We start from the raw sequence: 14,439 nt of genomic DNA, 5'->3' as shown, positions 1-14,439 counted from the left end.
TTTCCCAACACCTAAGAGAATGGTTTACAAATGCCGTCTCTGCATCACACTTACAAAAATGTGGGAGAACGGCCTACCTTCACCATCAATTTCTGAAGCTCAGAAGAACTATTAAAGACGTTCTGAAGCAAACTGCTTCTCCAAGCAAACTATTATAATTAAGTAATTTACCCAGCAACCCTGTGTGCAAGCTATACACACAAATCCATCCTGAAAGCAGTGATCTCTACCAAACAGAGAACTGGTGCTTGAACAAATAACCCCAGGAACTAACAAAATATATAGTGGTACTCGGGTTAAGAACTTAATTCGTTCTGGAGGTCCGTACTTAACCTGAAACTGTTCTTAACCTGAAGCACCACTTTAGCTAATGGGGCCTCCTGCCGCCACCGCGCTGCTGCTGCGCGATTTCTGTTCTCATCCAGAAGCAAAGTTCTTAACCCGAGGTACTATTTCTGGGTTAGCGGAGTCTGTAACCTGAAGCGTCTGTAACCTGAAGCATCTGTACCACTGTATCTGTTTTCATATTTAAAGCATTTTGTAAGGTTGTTCCATCATATGATGTTCAGTTAGCATTTAAAACAAAGTGTTAGAGGCATGACTAGACATATGTAGGCTGGGGAAAATGCCTATATGGAAGATTAAGGTCAGATCCCAGATTATATAAAGACAGGGTCTGAAACTTTTCTGGGACTCTTGGAACTTTTGGAATTTTCAGCATGTGTTGTGGGCGCTATAACAAAATAACTGCCAGGTGGTATGCCTGTTTACATAATGACAACTACAGTGCATATGGCTAGTCACAAAACACCCATTTCATACAAGGCAAACTGGTTACAAGGGAAGAAAAGTAGGGTTTAAACCCCAAAACAGAAAACCACTCATTTTAATCTACAGTACTCTGCTCCCTCACATCACCAAATTCCACAAAGACAACTCAACTCCACCAACCTCTTTATCCAAGGACACCTAGACACCTACCCAGAGAGAAGTGGGGGGAGACACAAACTCCCTTCCTTGGTTACCTTTTCCAAGGATGACAACTGCCTTAATGTAGCTGTGTGACCCTGTGTCACCAACAAAAGATACCTTATCTGGAAATATTGAAACCATGAGGGTGGCTATTATTCTGCTTTGATAGTTCATACATTGAGACATGAGTAGTAAACATTAACTACTGTTTAATATGATATACAAACACAACTACTACAAATAAATTTGAATTTTTGGTTCTGAATCATCACCAACCCTTCAGAATAAAAAGCTACTAATCACTGTATTAAAAGTGACAGCAACATAAGTCTCAACTCTGTGTCCACAGTAATTCCCAAAACTGAATAGTTATAAGAACTGAGGTGTCACAAGAATTGACTTTTGCAAGATTATTAACATATAATTTATAAAACAGAAATTAAGGGGAAGTATGACTAAGCATAACTGAACAATATGTACCATGACAAAATAAATGAGTTTCATTAATTCCCCCCCTCCTGATATTTTCATATTCTCTTAATGATCAGTTCCTTCTGTCACTTATGGTCAAACATCAGTTGCTTCAAAGAGCTGAAGCTTTAGTGTTTAGTGTATTGTTCAAAATTACTGCTTTTTTAATAACCTTAGGAAGTTTACATAAATTTGTAGAACAGTTTTAGAAAATCCTTAAATTTAAAATCTGTAGTAAAAAATCCATCAAGTACAGCAGGAGTTGCCACCATTCTGGACCAATGAGCACATTTTGAACTTTGAGTGCGCGCTGTGGGGGGCATCGCGTAACACAAAATTGAGACTACGGTCCTTGTTGTTTTTCTCCACCATCCCTGACTCTGCAACAACCTCATGCTTCCCAAGAAAAGTCCTGCTGGTCTTAACTGTGGAGATCATAGATTTTAAAGACACAAGAACCCACCCTTTCCCCAATGCCAACCCTAAACCAAAGCCTAGGCTGCCATCATATACCCACTTCTTCTTTTAAGATCAAGTGTGTAGTAGCATTAGCAGAAAGTAACTTATAAGAGTGCTCTTGTGTTGCTACTCTCCGGACCTCTCGCGGAGGAAGTAAGATGATGATCGCAGAGTCCCAGATGGTTTATGTGGTCCTGAGACGTTTTAGGCTTTGTTTATTCTGTTAAATACTATTGTATATTGATAATGCAAAGCAGTGCAAAACTGATTTCAAATACATGTGTTTGCATCTTATTTCAAGGCAAGGCTGAGATCAGTCTAGTCAAATTACAAGCTCATTTTGAGTAGCATTAACATGAAAGATTATCTCCTTCTGTGAGACACAATATGGAACAGCAAAGAGGTACTGACATGGGCTGTGGTGATAAGAGATCAAAACTCCACTCAACGATGAAGCTCACTTTGAGACCTTGAGCCTGTTCCTCTCACATGCTTATGATGACAGGACAGAGTAGGGAGAACTATGTACACTTTCCACAGCCATTTGAGGAAGGGTAAGAAAAATAAGACATTTTAAAGTGACCCAATTAATATTTTTCAAAACTAGTAACTATGAAATTAGCTGCTGCCATGGCCAATTAAAATTTATTGAGGCACCATATTACTAAAACAAGCCTGGAGTGGCATAGTTGCTAGCGTTACTATGGGAGACATTGTTAGTACCATCAAGGGGCAAGCTTCTTCAACTGCCTGGGACCCTTATCAGAAAGAGCTGTTGCTTAAGTATTTACGCTTGCTGTCTGACATTTTTGGGGGACTTCCCAAAAGGAGGGTTTTATGTCAATGCCAATCAGTGGTGAATTCAAGCCCTGCTTGGATCAACTGTACTCATCTTTTGCAATGTGACTTGAGTTCAAGGTATGTTAAAAAAATTAATTGTCATCTGCCCATCTGTAAAAGTGATCTGCTGGGAGTGAGGGTAGGGAGAATGCAGGATCTGGTCCTCCAACTGGATCCTGTTCCCCAAAGCTGTACTATCATCCACCACAATTCAAGTCCTTATTTTGTGAGCTTCTAAAAATTCAGCTCTCTGAAATGAATTTTCTTTTATTAAAATAGTGGGCAACTTCTCTACTACACCTTGAATAAAACTAGACAGGACTGCCAAAAGCCAAATAAAATTATTCCAGGGTACAGATTCTGGTTGGAATCCACTATGTACCTATTAGCAATACATCATTGTTCATATCGTATTTAACAAAGCCACTAGTCTTTTACCTAAATCCAAATTATAGACAATTGAAGTAGTTTTGTTACACATAATTCCATGCTCAAAGTTGTTTACAGTACAGTAACCTAGATTTTCTGGTCTTTATGTACTATAGTGCAAACAAAAGTGCATTGAACTGAGTTTACAGTTTACTGAAGCAGCTTCAATTACTTTTAAGTTCCTCAGAACCGTTTCAGGTTTTCTATTGATGACTAACTGGAAGGAAACAGTCTTGGTAAAAGATCAGATATTACAAGAAAAATTAACCCAAACTGTATGTCACTCAAATACAGTGGCAACAAAGGGTTTAAAACTACGACAGTACAGTATAAACAAATAGAATAGAATACCAGAACATCACTTTCAATATTCTTTCTCCAAAGTATCACGAGACAGCAGAAAACAGTTAAGTAGCCCCTTTCACTTACTGAAGTCTTCTAGCATTTTATTGCATTCAAAAAGCATTCCTGACACAAAACTGGCAGTCTAGAAAAAATAGGCACAGCATCCTCATATTAGCTTGCAATCCTCCTTATAGGAAAAATTCTGCCAGGGGAAAACTATTCAGTTTTTCTGGATATGAATCCTGATGCACATTGTACTCAAACTACGCATGCAAAGGTATTGACTGGAAGGCCGAAAAATTGTCTATGGGCAACAAAACATGTTTCCTTTAACCACACCAGCACAATGGGAATAGGAAAGCTTTATCTGTCCTTAAGAATCAATCTTGTAGCAAAATCTAACAGAATATTGAACCTTAACTGTATCTTTAACATCATCTTCACTACAGAGCATGAAAATAAATATTCTAATAATGTGAATGAAACATCAGCCCATCAACCCATAAATGGCCATATAGGTAATGAACACATGAACCTGTCTTATGCAAAGTCAAATCACTTATCTACCCTCATGGGCAGCTTTCTAGAGACTGCATGCCAGCAATGGGCAGAGCAACAGATGCAATCCTTACCAATGAATAGTAAAGCTATGCTCAGTCAGAGGCTTCAATGAGTACTTAAACACCTATTCATCCAGGCATGCCAGAAGTATCATCACAGTTCAAGAACATGCAAAGTGCACTCAAGGAGGGTGTGAAGCAGGCATGGTTAGAAAGACCTGGAGAATTGCATTTTGCCCCTGGGTTTAAGGTTCCCTATCCCTGGTCTGCACTGTTTTACTGTTAATCTCAGTGTTGTGGGTTTGAGTCCCACATTAGGCAAATGTTTCCTGCATTACAGTGGGCTGGACTAAATTACCTTCACCGTGTCCCTTCCAACTCTACAATTCTGATTCCTGTCTCTACCTGACCAAATAACAAATAATGTATTACCTTTCATCACAAAAACTGTGACTGCGGAAGGATTGATTTGTGCTTCAAAGAGGGCAAGAAGTCAGTCAAAATAGGCATCTCAGAATGGGTAGACACATCCACAAAATCACTGCAGATGGCAATGCAAGGCCCCACAGATAATCTCAAAATAAGAAACACTTCAAAAACTAATGTGACTGGTAAGAAGAAAGTTGAAAGGAAAAGTGAAGAGAGTCAGAGCTCTTCAGAACCCTTGGGGGTTATTCAAAATCATTTCTACAGTAAAAGATGTCAAAAACAAACTTGGGGAAAATATCTATAAGAATAAAAGAACTCCTTAAAAATTGGAATTAAAAATCAGCACAAGAAATCAGCTAGGATTAGGGGGCTGGAGCAACTCCCATATGAGCAAATGCCACGCTTAGGTTTTGTTAGTACAGTACAGGGAGAAAATACAAGGAGGGGAGGAATGACCAGTGTATAAAATATGCATGTACAGGGGGTTAGACTAGATGATCCTTAGGGTCCCTTGTAACATAGAGTTGGATTCTATGTGGCAAAAGTGAAAGAAAAAGTTTTTTTCTTCTCCGAAACCAGAACCTGGGATCATCCAATGAAACTGATCAATGAGTATATCAGGAAAGAGAAACTGATTTTTTTTTTCACACAGCAATATCAAATTTGTTACAAGAAATTGTGATGGTCACCAGCTTGCATGGTATTAGACAAATTCATAGAAGATATGACCACTAGCCATAATGGAAATATTACAACGAATCATAGGTATTATGGTGCAGGGATCGGCAAGACTTACCGAGCATGGACCGGATCACTCCTGCAGAGATCCTCCATGGGCCAGACCGGCACAGCACGACGCCAGAAGTCATGCCTGCACATGTCTGCGGCACCAGAAATTGCTTCTGTGCATGCCCAGACGCTGAAAATCCTGCCTGCGCAAAAGCAATTTTCAGCTTCTGGGCATGTACAGAAGCGATTTCTGGCACCGCAGACATGCGCGGACACGACTTTGGGCGTCTGGGCATGCACAGAAGCGATTTCCGGTGCTGCGGAAGAGAGTCCCCGCGCCGCACTGCGCTGGTTCAGGGGCAGCTCATGGGCTGGTTAAATGGACTCTGTGGGCTGCTTCCAGCCCATGGGCCTTAGGTTGCTGACCCCTGGCTCAGAGTAACATTGTTATGGATGGCAAACAATTGAGTGCTAGGTTGGCCAGTGGGAGAACAGAATACAGGACTCTTCTGATCCAGGAGGTGTTCTTATATTAATTCAGAAGGGCACTGCTAGCAGATGCAAGAAGACAGAGGTGTATGAATTTATGCATGGTGCAGAGAAAATGTACAAGAATGAATTCTCTCTTCTCTCACAATACTGGAACCTGGATTCTTTCCAAGAAATTGAATGGGGGGAAATTCAGGACAGAAAAAAAGAAAACCCTTTCAAAGAGAACACAGTTAAAACTAAGGAATTCATTATCACAAGATAGGGTGATGACCAGTAACTAACACAGGCTTAGAATGGGGGACGAAACAAATTTATGAAGGATAAGGCTTTCAATGGCTACGAGTCATGATAACCATAGACAACCCCCAGGATCAGATGTATCATGTCTTTTATTGTTGCTGAGGATCAAGTGAGAGAAGGCTGTTGAATTCATATCTTGATTGTTCACTTCCGGGATGTATCCACTTAGCCACTGTAAAAACAGAGTACTCAACTAAATATAACTTAACTGATCCAGGAGGTTTGCATTTATATTCCTACGGTACAGTGACAAAAGAAGAGGATTCTCTTCTAACTTTTAATCACAAATGACCTATGAAATGTTCTGATTTCAGACACAAAACCCTCTCATGAAGACAGTGCAACTTTGTACCATGCAAACTTACAGAAGTTAAAGCCAGAAGGCTTGAAGCTGTTATGTATTCCATTTGATACTGATGTGAGAGACACAGCTGACAGTTCTGCACTAATATGAGTTGCAATAAATGCAAAGCGATTCAGACAAGAGAGAGGTAAAGGCACCAGAGAGATGCTGCCTTTTATAGTGCCACTATACTAAATACTATGCATTCAGAGATACCTTCTGCTGGTTTGCTCCCACCCTGTCAACTATCCCATTATCTATAATAGTATAAATGAACTCTAATTCATTAGGAAAATGTTCAAAGGTAGCATACTTTATTAGAAAGAAACATAACCCTTATTATATAATCTGTTCTATTTGTCTAGGGAAAGAGTATCAAGCCCCTCCATCAGCAATACTATACTGAAAGACCAGCAACTTTTGGCTCCTCCTCTTCAAATTATTCTATTCCAGTTACAGGTAGGTAGCCGTGTTGGTCTGCCGTAGTAGAAACAAAATTTTAAAAATCCTTCCAGTAGCACCTTAAAAAGGTAAAGGGACCCCTGACCATTAGATCCAATCACAGACGACTCTCGGGTTGCGGCGCTCATCTCACTTTACTGGCCGAGGGTGCCGTCGTACAGCTCCCGGGTGATGTGGCCAGCATGACTAAGCCGCTTCTGGCGAACCAGAGCAGAACACGGAAACGCCGTTTAGCTTCCCACCGGAGTGGTACCTATTTATCTACTTGCACTTGACGTGCTTTTGAACTGCTAGGTCGGCAGGAGCAGGGACCGAGCGACAGGAGCTCACCCTGTCGCGGGGATTCGAACCGCCGACCTTCTGATCGGCAAGCCCTAGGCTCTGTGGTTTAGACCACAGTGCCACCCGCATCTCTAAGGTTAGTCTCTAAGGTGCTACTGGAAGGAATTTTTTTATTTTGTTTATTCTATTCCAGTTGACATTACAAGAACCTTATAACTAAGAATGCTGTCTGATTTCCTTCTCCGTTCCAAACCCTTTGTGTTGTGTCTTTTAGACTGTATGTGTTAGAACAAGGCTGCCTTATTTTCATTTATAAGCTGCCTGGGAGCATATTTTTGGCTAAAGAGCAGGATAAAAAAATTCTTTAAATTCATATATAACAGCTGAGAACAGTCTTCGGCCTCTGCTAAATTATTGAAAATCCAGCCTGTAACTTACAATCAGATAAGAAACAAAACTAAAGATAAACTGAGGGAAAGGGGTGGAGGATGGAATTGAGAGTCATTATACTCTGGACCAAAACCAGAGTATAAAAGCTCTATTTCATTGCAAACTGTTAACTGTTTTAGCAACCAATTAATATGACTATATGAGTTATAACAGAGATGGACAAGCTGTGGCTCTCCACAAGTTGTAAGTTCTAGTTCAACAACATCAGAAAGTTGACAGGCTTTCCATCTCCAAGTCAGACATTTGTAAACTCCATTTTTCATCAGTGATTGAATGCTAGAGCTCTTTAAAGTATAATGAATTTTAAATCATGAATGTAAGTGCAGAATGTGGACATGCAAACCATGTGCACTCCCATCCTGCTCCTACAACCAACTGAAACAGGAAAAAAAAGTCTTGCTGTGCAGGGAAGGAATGGCTCAGTTGCCTGGGTAACAAGGATGCATTTTCTCCTTTAGAGTGAAGGGTTCGTTTGCCCTCTGCGACACTGACACAATTGCCTGGGATCTTGGATTGAAAAACATTTTCAACTTTAAAAAAGCACTGAAGCAGTAGCAGCAGAATTGGGGGGGGGGGGGTGGCAACAGCTGAAAATAGATGCGAAAATGCAGAGTGGAAGATGGGAGCTTTTTTATAGAACTTCTTTCTCCCTTCCTGTGCCCACCTGCTGCATCAAAACCCAAACCTTGAGAAAATCTACAAAAACAATATGCTGTGAGAATGAGCCCCTTCTGCATGAGAAAAGCCAAACAGTGGTTCAAGCCCAATATAAATTTTGGAGTCACCTGGGGATTTTTTGAGGACTGGTGGCAGACAAGCTGGAGTTTTTTAAAAATGGGAAACTGAAAGTTAATGCAATGACAGGTAGTGTATATATATCTCAGAAAACCTTCATCTAATCAACAGCCACTTAATTTAATTTTAATCTCTAGGAAGTGGGAGTGGCAATCATGTTAGGAATCGGGATTCTGTAATTAATGATACTAAGCAAAGTAGAACTTAAACAAAACATTAAAAAATTCCTAAAATTATGGATAAAGATATCAATTCCATGATCCCAGATTAGAAAAAAACTTATTGACTTTATCTCATAAAGATCTTATTATTGATTTTAACGTTTTAACATTACCACTATCAAATCTGATGTTCTTAATTCTAATGATTATGAAGGGGCTTGGTCTAGGCAAATTTAAATAAAATCCAAAAACCTAGGTACTAGCTAGCCTTCTAATAATAATTTAACGGCTGAGCAGCATTCTGTACAGCTCCTCATTTAGCAATATCAATGCAACTATAGTCGTACCTTGGATCCCAAACACCTTGCGAGTTGAACATTTTGGCTCCCGAACGCCGCCAACCCGGAAGTGAGTGTTCCAGTTTGTGAATGTTCTTTGGAACCTGAACATCCGACGCAGCTTCCGATAGGCTGTAGGAGCTTCCTGCAACCAACTGGAAGCCACACCTTGGTTCCCAAACATTGAAAGTCGAACAGACTTCCGGAACGGATTCTGCTCAATTTCCGAGGTACGACTATACAAATTCCTGTCAAACTGGATACACTGTAACTTCAGGCTAGATCAATTAAGCAGTTTCCTCAGGAAGCTATGCCTCTTCTTCCTTTATCTACTGATGCAGATTCCCATAGAGTCAACAAAAACCCTAATAGTATTTAAAGTAAAAGGGTAAAAAAAAGGTTCGAATCTATGCAATGGGGTGAATTCCTGCTGCTTTGTCCCAGCTCCTGCCAACCTAGTAGTTCAAAAGCATACCAGCGTGAGTAGATACGCTGCTGCAGATATGCTGTAGATATACCTGTGGCAGGCAGGTAAACGGCACTTCAATGCTCTCTGGCACTCGTCACAGCGTTCCGTGCCCCAGAGGTGGTTTAGTCATGCTGGCCACATGACCCGCAAAAACTGTCTGCAGACTTCAGCTTGAAAGCAGAGATGAATGCCACACCCCATAATCGAATTTGACCAGACTTAACTATCCAGGGGTTCTTTACCTTTAGTATTTACAATCTAAGGTTTCAGTCCTAATCCAAAATTTTAACAATTTTCTCTTAAAGATGTTATCTCCACAGCCATCCATCATCTGAAAGCTCTTTTAGGATGTCAAATTAAGTATATAAATGTATTAACAAGGACCTCGGTTCCTAAAAGACTTCTTCTAACATGCAAGATTTCTTCTTGGGTAATGACCCTTAAGATTATAGAGGAATGGGAGTTATCCCTAGAGAGTTCTTTGAATACTTGATAGTCAGCCTCCCACCCCTCCTTAAGAACCTTCTGCCTTAAACTGGGAATACACAGCATTTTAAAAAATTGTTCAGAAAACCTTCTGAGTAACTGGGATGATCCACTGGATATGACTTCCAAATTTCCAACATCAAGCACTCTTATTCAACTAACCCCTCCCCTCCCTGTCATTCATCACTTTGCTAGTCTAATTTCTGGCATTTGGAAGCCAGGAGCGTGTGAGAGTCTGGCATCTTTACATTTGTACAGGTGGAGCTGTGAAACATTGCTGAGAGATGACAAAAGATACGCTGAAACATCTAAGTTTCCCTGTAGGCTAACTTCATTAAATCTGCTGAGGCAGCTTTGCCTCATCTATCAGGCCTAAAAGTTCCCTGCCTTATATGCAAAATTAAGAAATCTGAATATAATGGGATTTGTTTAACACTACTAACTCACCAGAACCTATTGTTTTTTCACTGGCTTTTAGCTTTGTCAAAGTGACAGATGCTTCATGCTGCAAGGACTAGTCAAGTTCTGGTTCCTCGTGAATTAGGTTCCCCTGGCCCTACTTTTAAAACTTGCTAACCAAGAAACACTGCCAGAAACAATTCTGCTGTGCAAAAGCAGGGATCCAATTTGGCCAGCAACGCCATTTCTCCTAAACCATGCCGACCTAGTCAAACAGCTGGTGTCACTTGTTACATCAGCCGCTACATGAGAGGCTGGGCTTCAATTCTACATTGGTTGTGGGTGCCTGTTCCCAGTAGGGAAATATGCCTGCTCCACCACTTCACAGCAAGGACACTGATTGGCACCAGCATCAGAAACCAGCCAGGCACCAGTCGCAAAATGCAATTGGCCTTTCGTGACTGGAAATGTCTGGGCACCACCCTTGGCACCTAGCATCGCCACCTGCCTGGCTGCATTCAGCTGGTTTGCCAGGCACAGCAGCAGCAAAAAAAGATGCGTCTTTTGCTACCACGCTACCCTGCAGACCCTGATTCACGAGGCAGCAAAAAAATAAAAATAGCTACCACACTGCCAGGTGAATCAGGTGTTTTGCAGGATAGCACGGTAGCAAAAGACAGATCTTTTGCTGCCACACCTCCCTGCAGACTACCTGATTGCCCAGCAGCATTCCCCCCACCCCACCCCGGTCTGCCTGGCAGCAGGGCAGCAAAAGAAAAAGAAACCTTGACATTTTGTTTTGGCGCCCACAACCTAGGTCCAAGGAGCCACATGGCTCCTAGCATTCCTCTCCCAGTTTCTAACACTGAATGGCATTATGGGGAAAGCATTCAAAATTGGGCAGCTACGTATGAAATAGAAGACTTGTTCTCTTGTTGCCACCCTCCAAATTTATTTTGGAAGAGGCACACAAAAGGGATGTTGATCTCTAGGTCCAGGAGAGTTCACATGCAAACCATGCAAGGCTTCCTATGTGAAAACTCTAAACTGCACTCAAAAATGAATTGACAGTCTTCTATGTGATTGGCTCAAAGCTGGATACATGTTCAGATATGGAGTTTCTGAACGGTCCCCCAGAGGCAGTCCAATGTAGTACAGGTTGCAGTAATCTGACCCAGGAGTTACCACGGTACATGCCTTCTGAAGTTCTAAATGGCAAGTCTGAAGTAGGAATTGCATTGAAGAAATTGAAAATATTCAGCTCTGTTCTGCATGTTTTTCTCTGATCTACAAGCCTTTCCAATCTCAACTCAAACTGAATCTAGGTAAAAAGGATCATCTCACATACAAAAGGGGCAGAATCTACCAACAGATGAAAGGTGATTCAGGTGAAGGGAGAGATTCAGGCATCTTTTGAAAAGATACAAAACTTCTAACTATCTCTCCCTATGTTCAGTGGGTGGTGTGGGGGACTCCATGGTCCTGAATGGGGTAACTGTGCCATTGAAGGACCAGGAGAGCAGCCTGGGAGTCATTTTGAACTCACAGCTGCCCATGGAGGCACAGGTCAATTCTGTGTCCAGGGCAGCTATCTACCAGCCCCATCTGGCATGTTGGCAGAGACCCTATCTGCCGGTGCCCTGTCTCACCAGAGTGGTATATGCTCTAGTTATCTCCCACTGCAATGTGCTCTACCTTTGAAAGTGACTCAGAAACTACAACTAATCCAGAATGCGGCAGCTACACTGTAGACCAAGAGTGGCTGTCAAGACCATATAACATCAGTCCTAAAGGGTCTAGACAGGCTCCCAGTATGCTTCCAAGCACAATTCAGAGTGACACTTAAAGCCCTAAATGGCCTTGACCCTGTATACCTGAAGGTATACCCCCATCATTCAGCCCAGACACTGAGTCTACTTCCCAAGGGATTTCTGATGGCTCCCTCACGGTGAGAAGTGAAGATACAGGGAACCAGGTAGAGGGCCTTCTCGGCAGCAACACCCTCCCATCAGATGATATAGAACTACACAATTTTTAAAAGACATCTGAAGGCAGCCCTGTATCAGGAAGTTTTTATCGTTTGATGTTTATTATGCTTTTATATTCTGTTGGAAGCCACCAAGAGTGGCTGGGGAAACCCAGCCAGATGGGCGGGGTATGAATAATTAAATTATTATTACTAGAACTAATTTCATTATCACAGTATTCATTAACAATATATTCAAAGACTCTCTCAAAAGATAGATTACAATAAATGAATAGTCAAAATGTAATCTGAACAAAAAAGACTTTTATTGGGGAGGGGGAAGGTAATGTGTGCCTAATTTTTACCATATGGAACCAGCATGCATTATACTATATGCAACATGCACCAAGCATTCACTTTCTTTTTGAAAGTACAAACTACTACTATTGAGTCACCTATTGTAGTAAAGTGCTTGGATGGAAATTCCTAGTCCACATCTTTATTATAACCTTGGTAACAAGAACACTTAAGTACATACAGTGTTCTACTTCTCAAATATATATATAAGCTCAGATATGACAGTTGACAAAATTAACACATGGTATTTGAGATTAGCAGACATTGTTAACAAACTAATTTTATAAAGGTTAACCTGCAGTATGTTATCATTCACATGTTTGTTGCCAGGTGCAGCAGACATATGTCTGCCAATGTCACACAATTTAATAATAATCTTTCCAGGATTCTTGGGGATATGCTGCCACCATTTTGCAAAATGAGAATGATTTATTAAAATACTGCAAAAGTTGCTTCCACACAAGCCTTTTTCCAGTTATTTATTTATTCATTTAATTTCACATGGCACAAAGGAAACAAAGGACTAAACAAACCTTTCCGTATACAGCTACTGTACTGCTACTAGTACACACAGATGCACACACCGAGCAAAGCATACTCTTGCACACAAAACTGAATAAAGGTATCCCAAGGCTGTACTTTTGAGATCACTATTAATGAGAAACTGTACTCCTTCAGGAAATGACTGGAGTACAGTACTCAACACTTAATGTATTAATATCCTTAAAATACCAAACATAACAGCATAACTATGAAAAGCACCCTTTTTTTTTTAAAGTCAACACTCATGGTTACCCAATGGGCAGAGATGATGGGAGTTGTAGTCCAACAACATATGGAGGCACAATGCTACCTACCACTAACCTGAAGCAAAACAGAGTTCTCCATCGTTCTCTTCTCCCCCACTAAAAAATCACAAGCATCCAACTTTTGCAGGGAACCTAATTTCATGAGCACCTGGCATCTCCCCTGAGCTAGCCATCTAGCTCCCACCCTTCCACTTGACCAAAGAAAACAAGCTCTGTCACATTCACTGTTTAGTACCTGCATGAAGAGACACCCAGGTCCTAGAAAGGAAAATGGGATGCACATCACTTACCAAAACAAAGACCAGAAATCCACTCTCTATATCCTCTGTACAGGTTTATCTATGATGTACCAATTAAAGACACATGTGCCTTCAATCATCAAAACACACTTAAAGCAGCATTGAAAGACTGAATAAACCAGCACTGGTGAATGAAAGTATTCTCTCCCCCAAATAAGGCACATTTTATGAAAATAACACTTTAATATTAGAAGAACAAACCATTTCCTAAGTTTACATGTGTATATAGACAGAAAATTTATTAAGGTCTGTCAAGTCTGTTACCAAGATTGCAAAATTGTACAAAAATTCTCAAAAACTAGTTGCAAACATAATGCCAGCAGCATGATGGTATTGTTTCCCCAAATGTGTCCATTTCCCCATCCCTCCCTAAAAAAAGAAAATCCTTCTACTGGCTGTAAACAAAGGACATTATACTCTTTGGTCATGGAAACATTTCTAACTACCTGAAGTTCATTAGCTACATAGTAAAATACATTATCTTACTATCCCCAGCACAGCCTAGAGAAGCTTTTCTGGGTCACCTTTTTCCTACCTCAAAAGAGTTCTGAAGAGGGCTTGCTGTTTAGGCAGCTGCCTTTATGTGCTTCACTCAAACTTTAATATCTTTGAAATGGAGGGGTAACCAAGCCGGCAAGAAGAAATTGAGCATATTTAGTAGTCAATCTTACAGTGAAAGAGGAACTTGTTTCTTTTTAAAGAGAACAGGAACACACCATTTTAAAATAGCCAGCGGCACAGCCTGCTTCAGGATCATTAATTTCCTCCACAGCTATGTAAAACAAGCAAACTTTGAG

The 14,439-nt window shown here is 40.8% G+C and overlaps 1 protein-coding gene and 2 long non-coding RNA genes across 8 annotated transcripts in view; 1 reads left to right on the top strand and 2 right to left on the bottom strand.

The window, feature by feature from the left end:
- Positions 1–8,628, top strand: part of LOC308460613 — a 102,588-nt gene extending 93,960 nt beyond the window's left edge. For 2 of the 6 annotated variants that reach the window (XR_013978625.1, XR_013978626.1), the window contains 2 exons: positions 6,735–6,828; positions 8,022–8,627. This is a non-coding gene — a long non-coding RNA (uncharacterized lncRNA). Of the gene's footprint in view, positions 1–6,734; positions 6,829–8,021 lie in introns of all 6 variants that reach the window. The other 4 variants (XR_013978624.1, XR_013978627.1, XR_013978628.1 and 1 more) reach the window with 4 other exon arrangements.
- LOC308460620 overlaps positions 1–14,439 on the bottom strand; it is a 428,649-nt gene that overhangs the window by 299,637 nt on the left and 114,573 nt on the right. The window lies entirely within an intron of this gene.
- Positions 1–14,439, bottom strand: part of GALNT1 (polypeptide N-acetylgalactosaminyltransferase 1) — a 60,094-nt gene that overhangs the window by 44,397 nt on the left and 1,258 nt on the right. The window lies entirely within an intron of this gene.

This window comes from Podarcis pityusensis, assembly GCF_964106645.2.
Source record: "Podarcis pityusensis genome assembly, chromosome: 13".
NCBI lineage: Eukaryota > Metazoa > Chordata > Lepidosauria > Squamata > Lacertidae > Podarcis > Podarcis pityusensis.
Note: the sequence above shows the minus strand (reverse complement) of the source record. Positions and strands in the feature narration are given on the sequence as shown.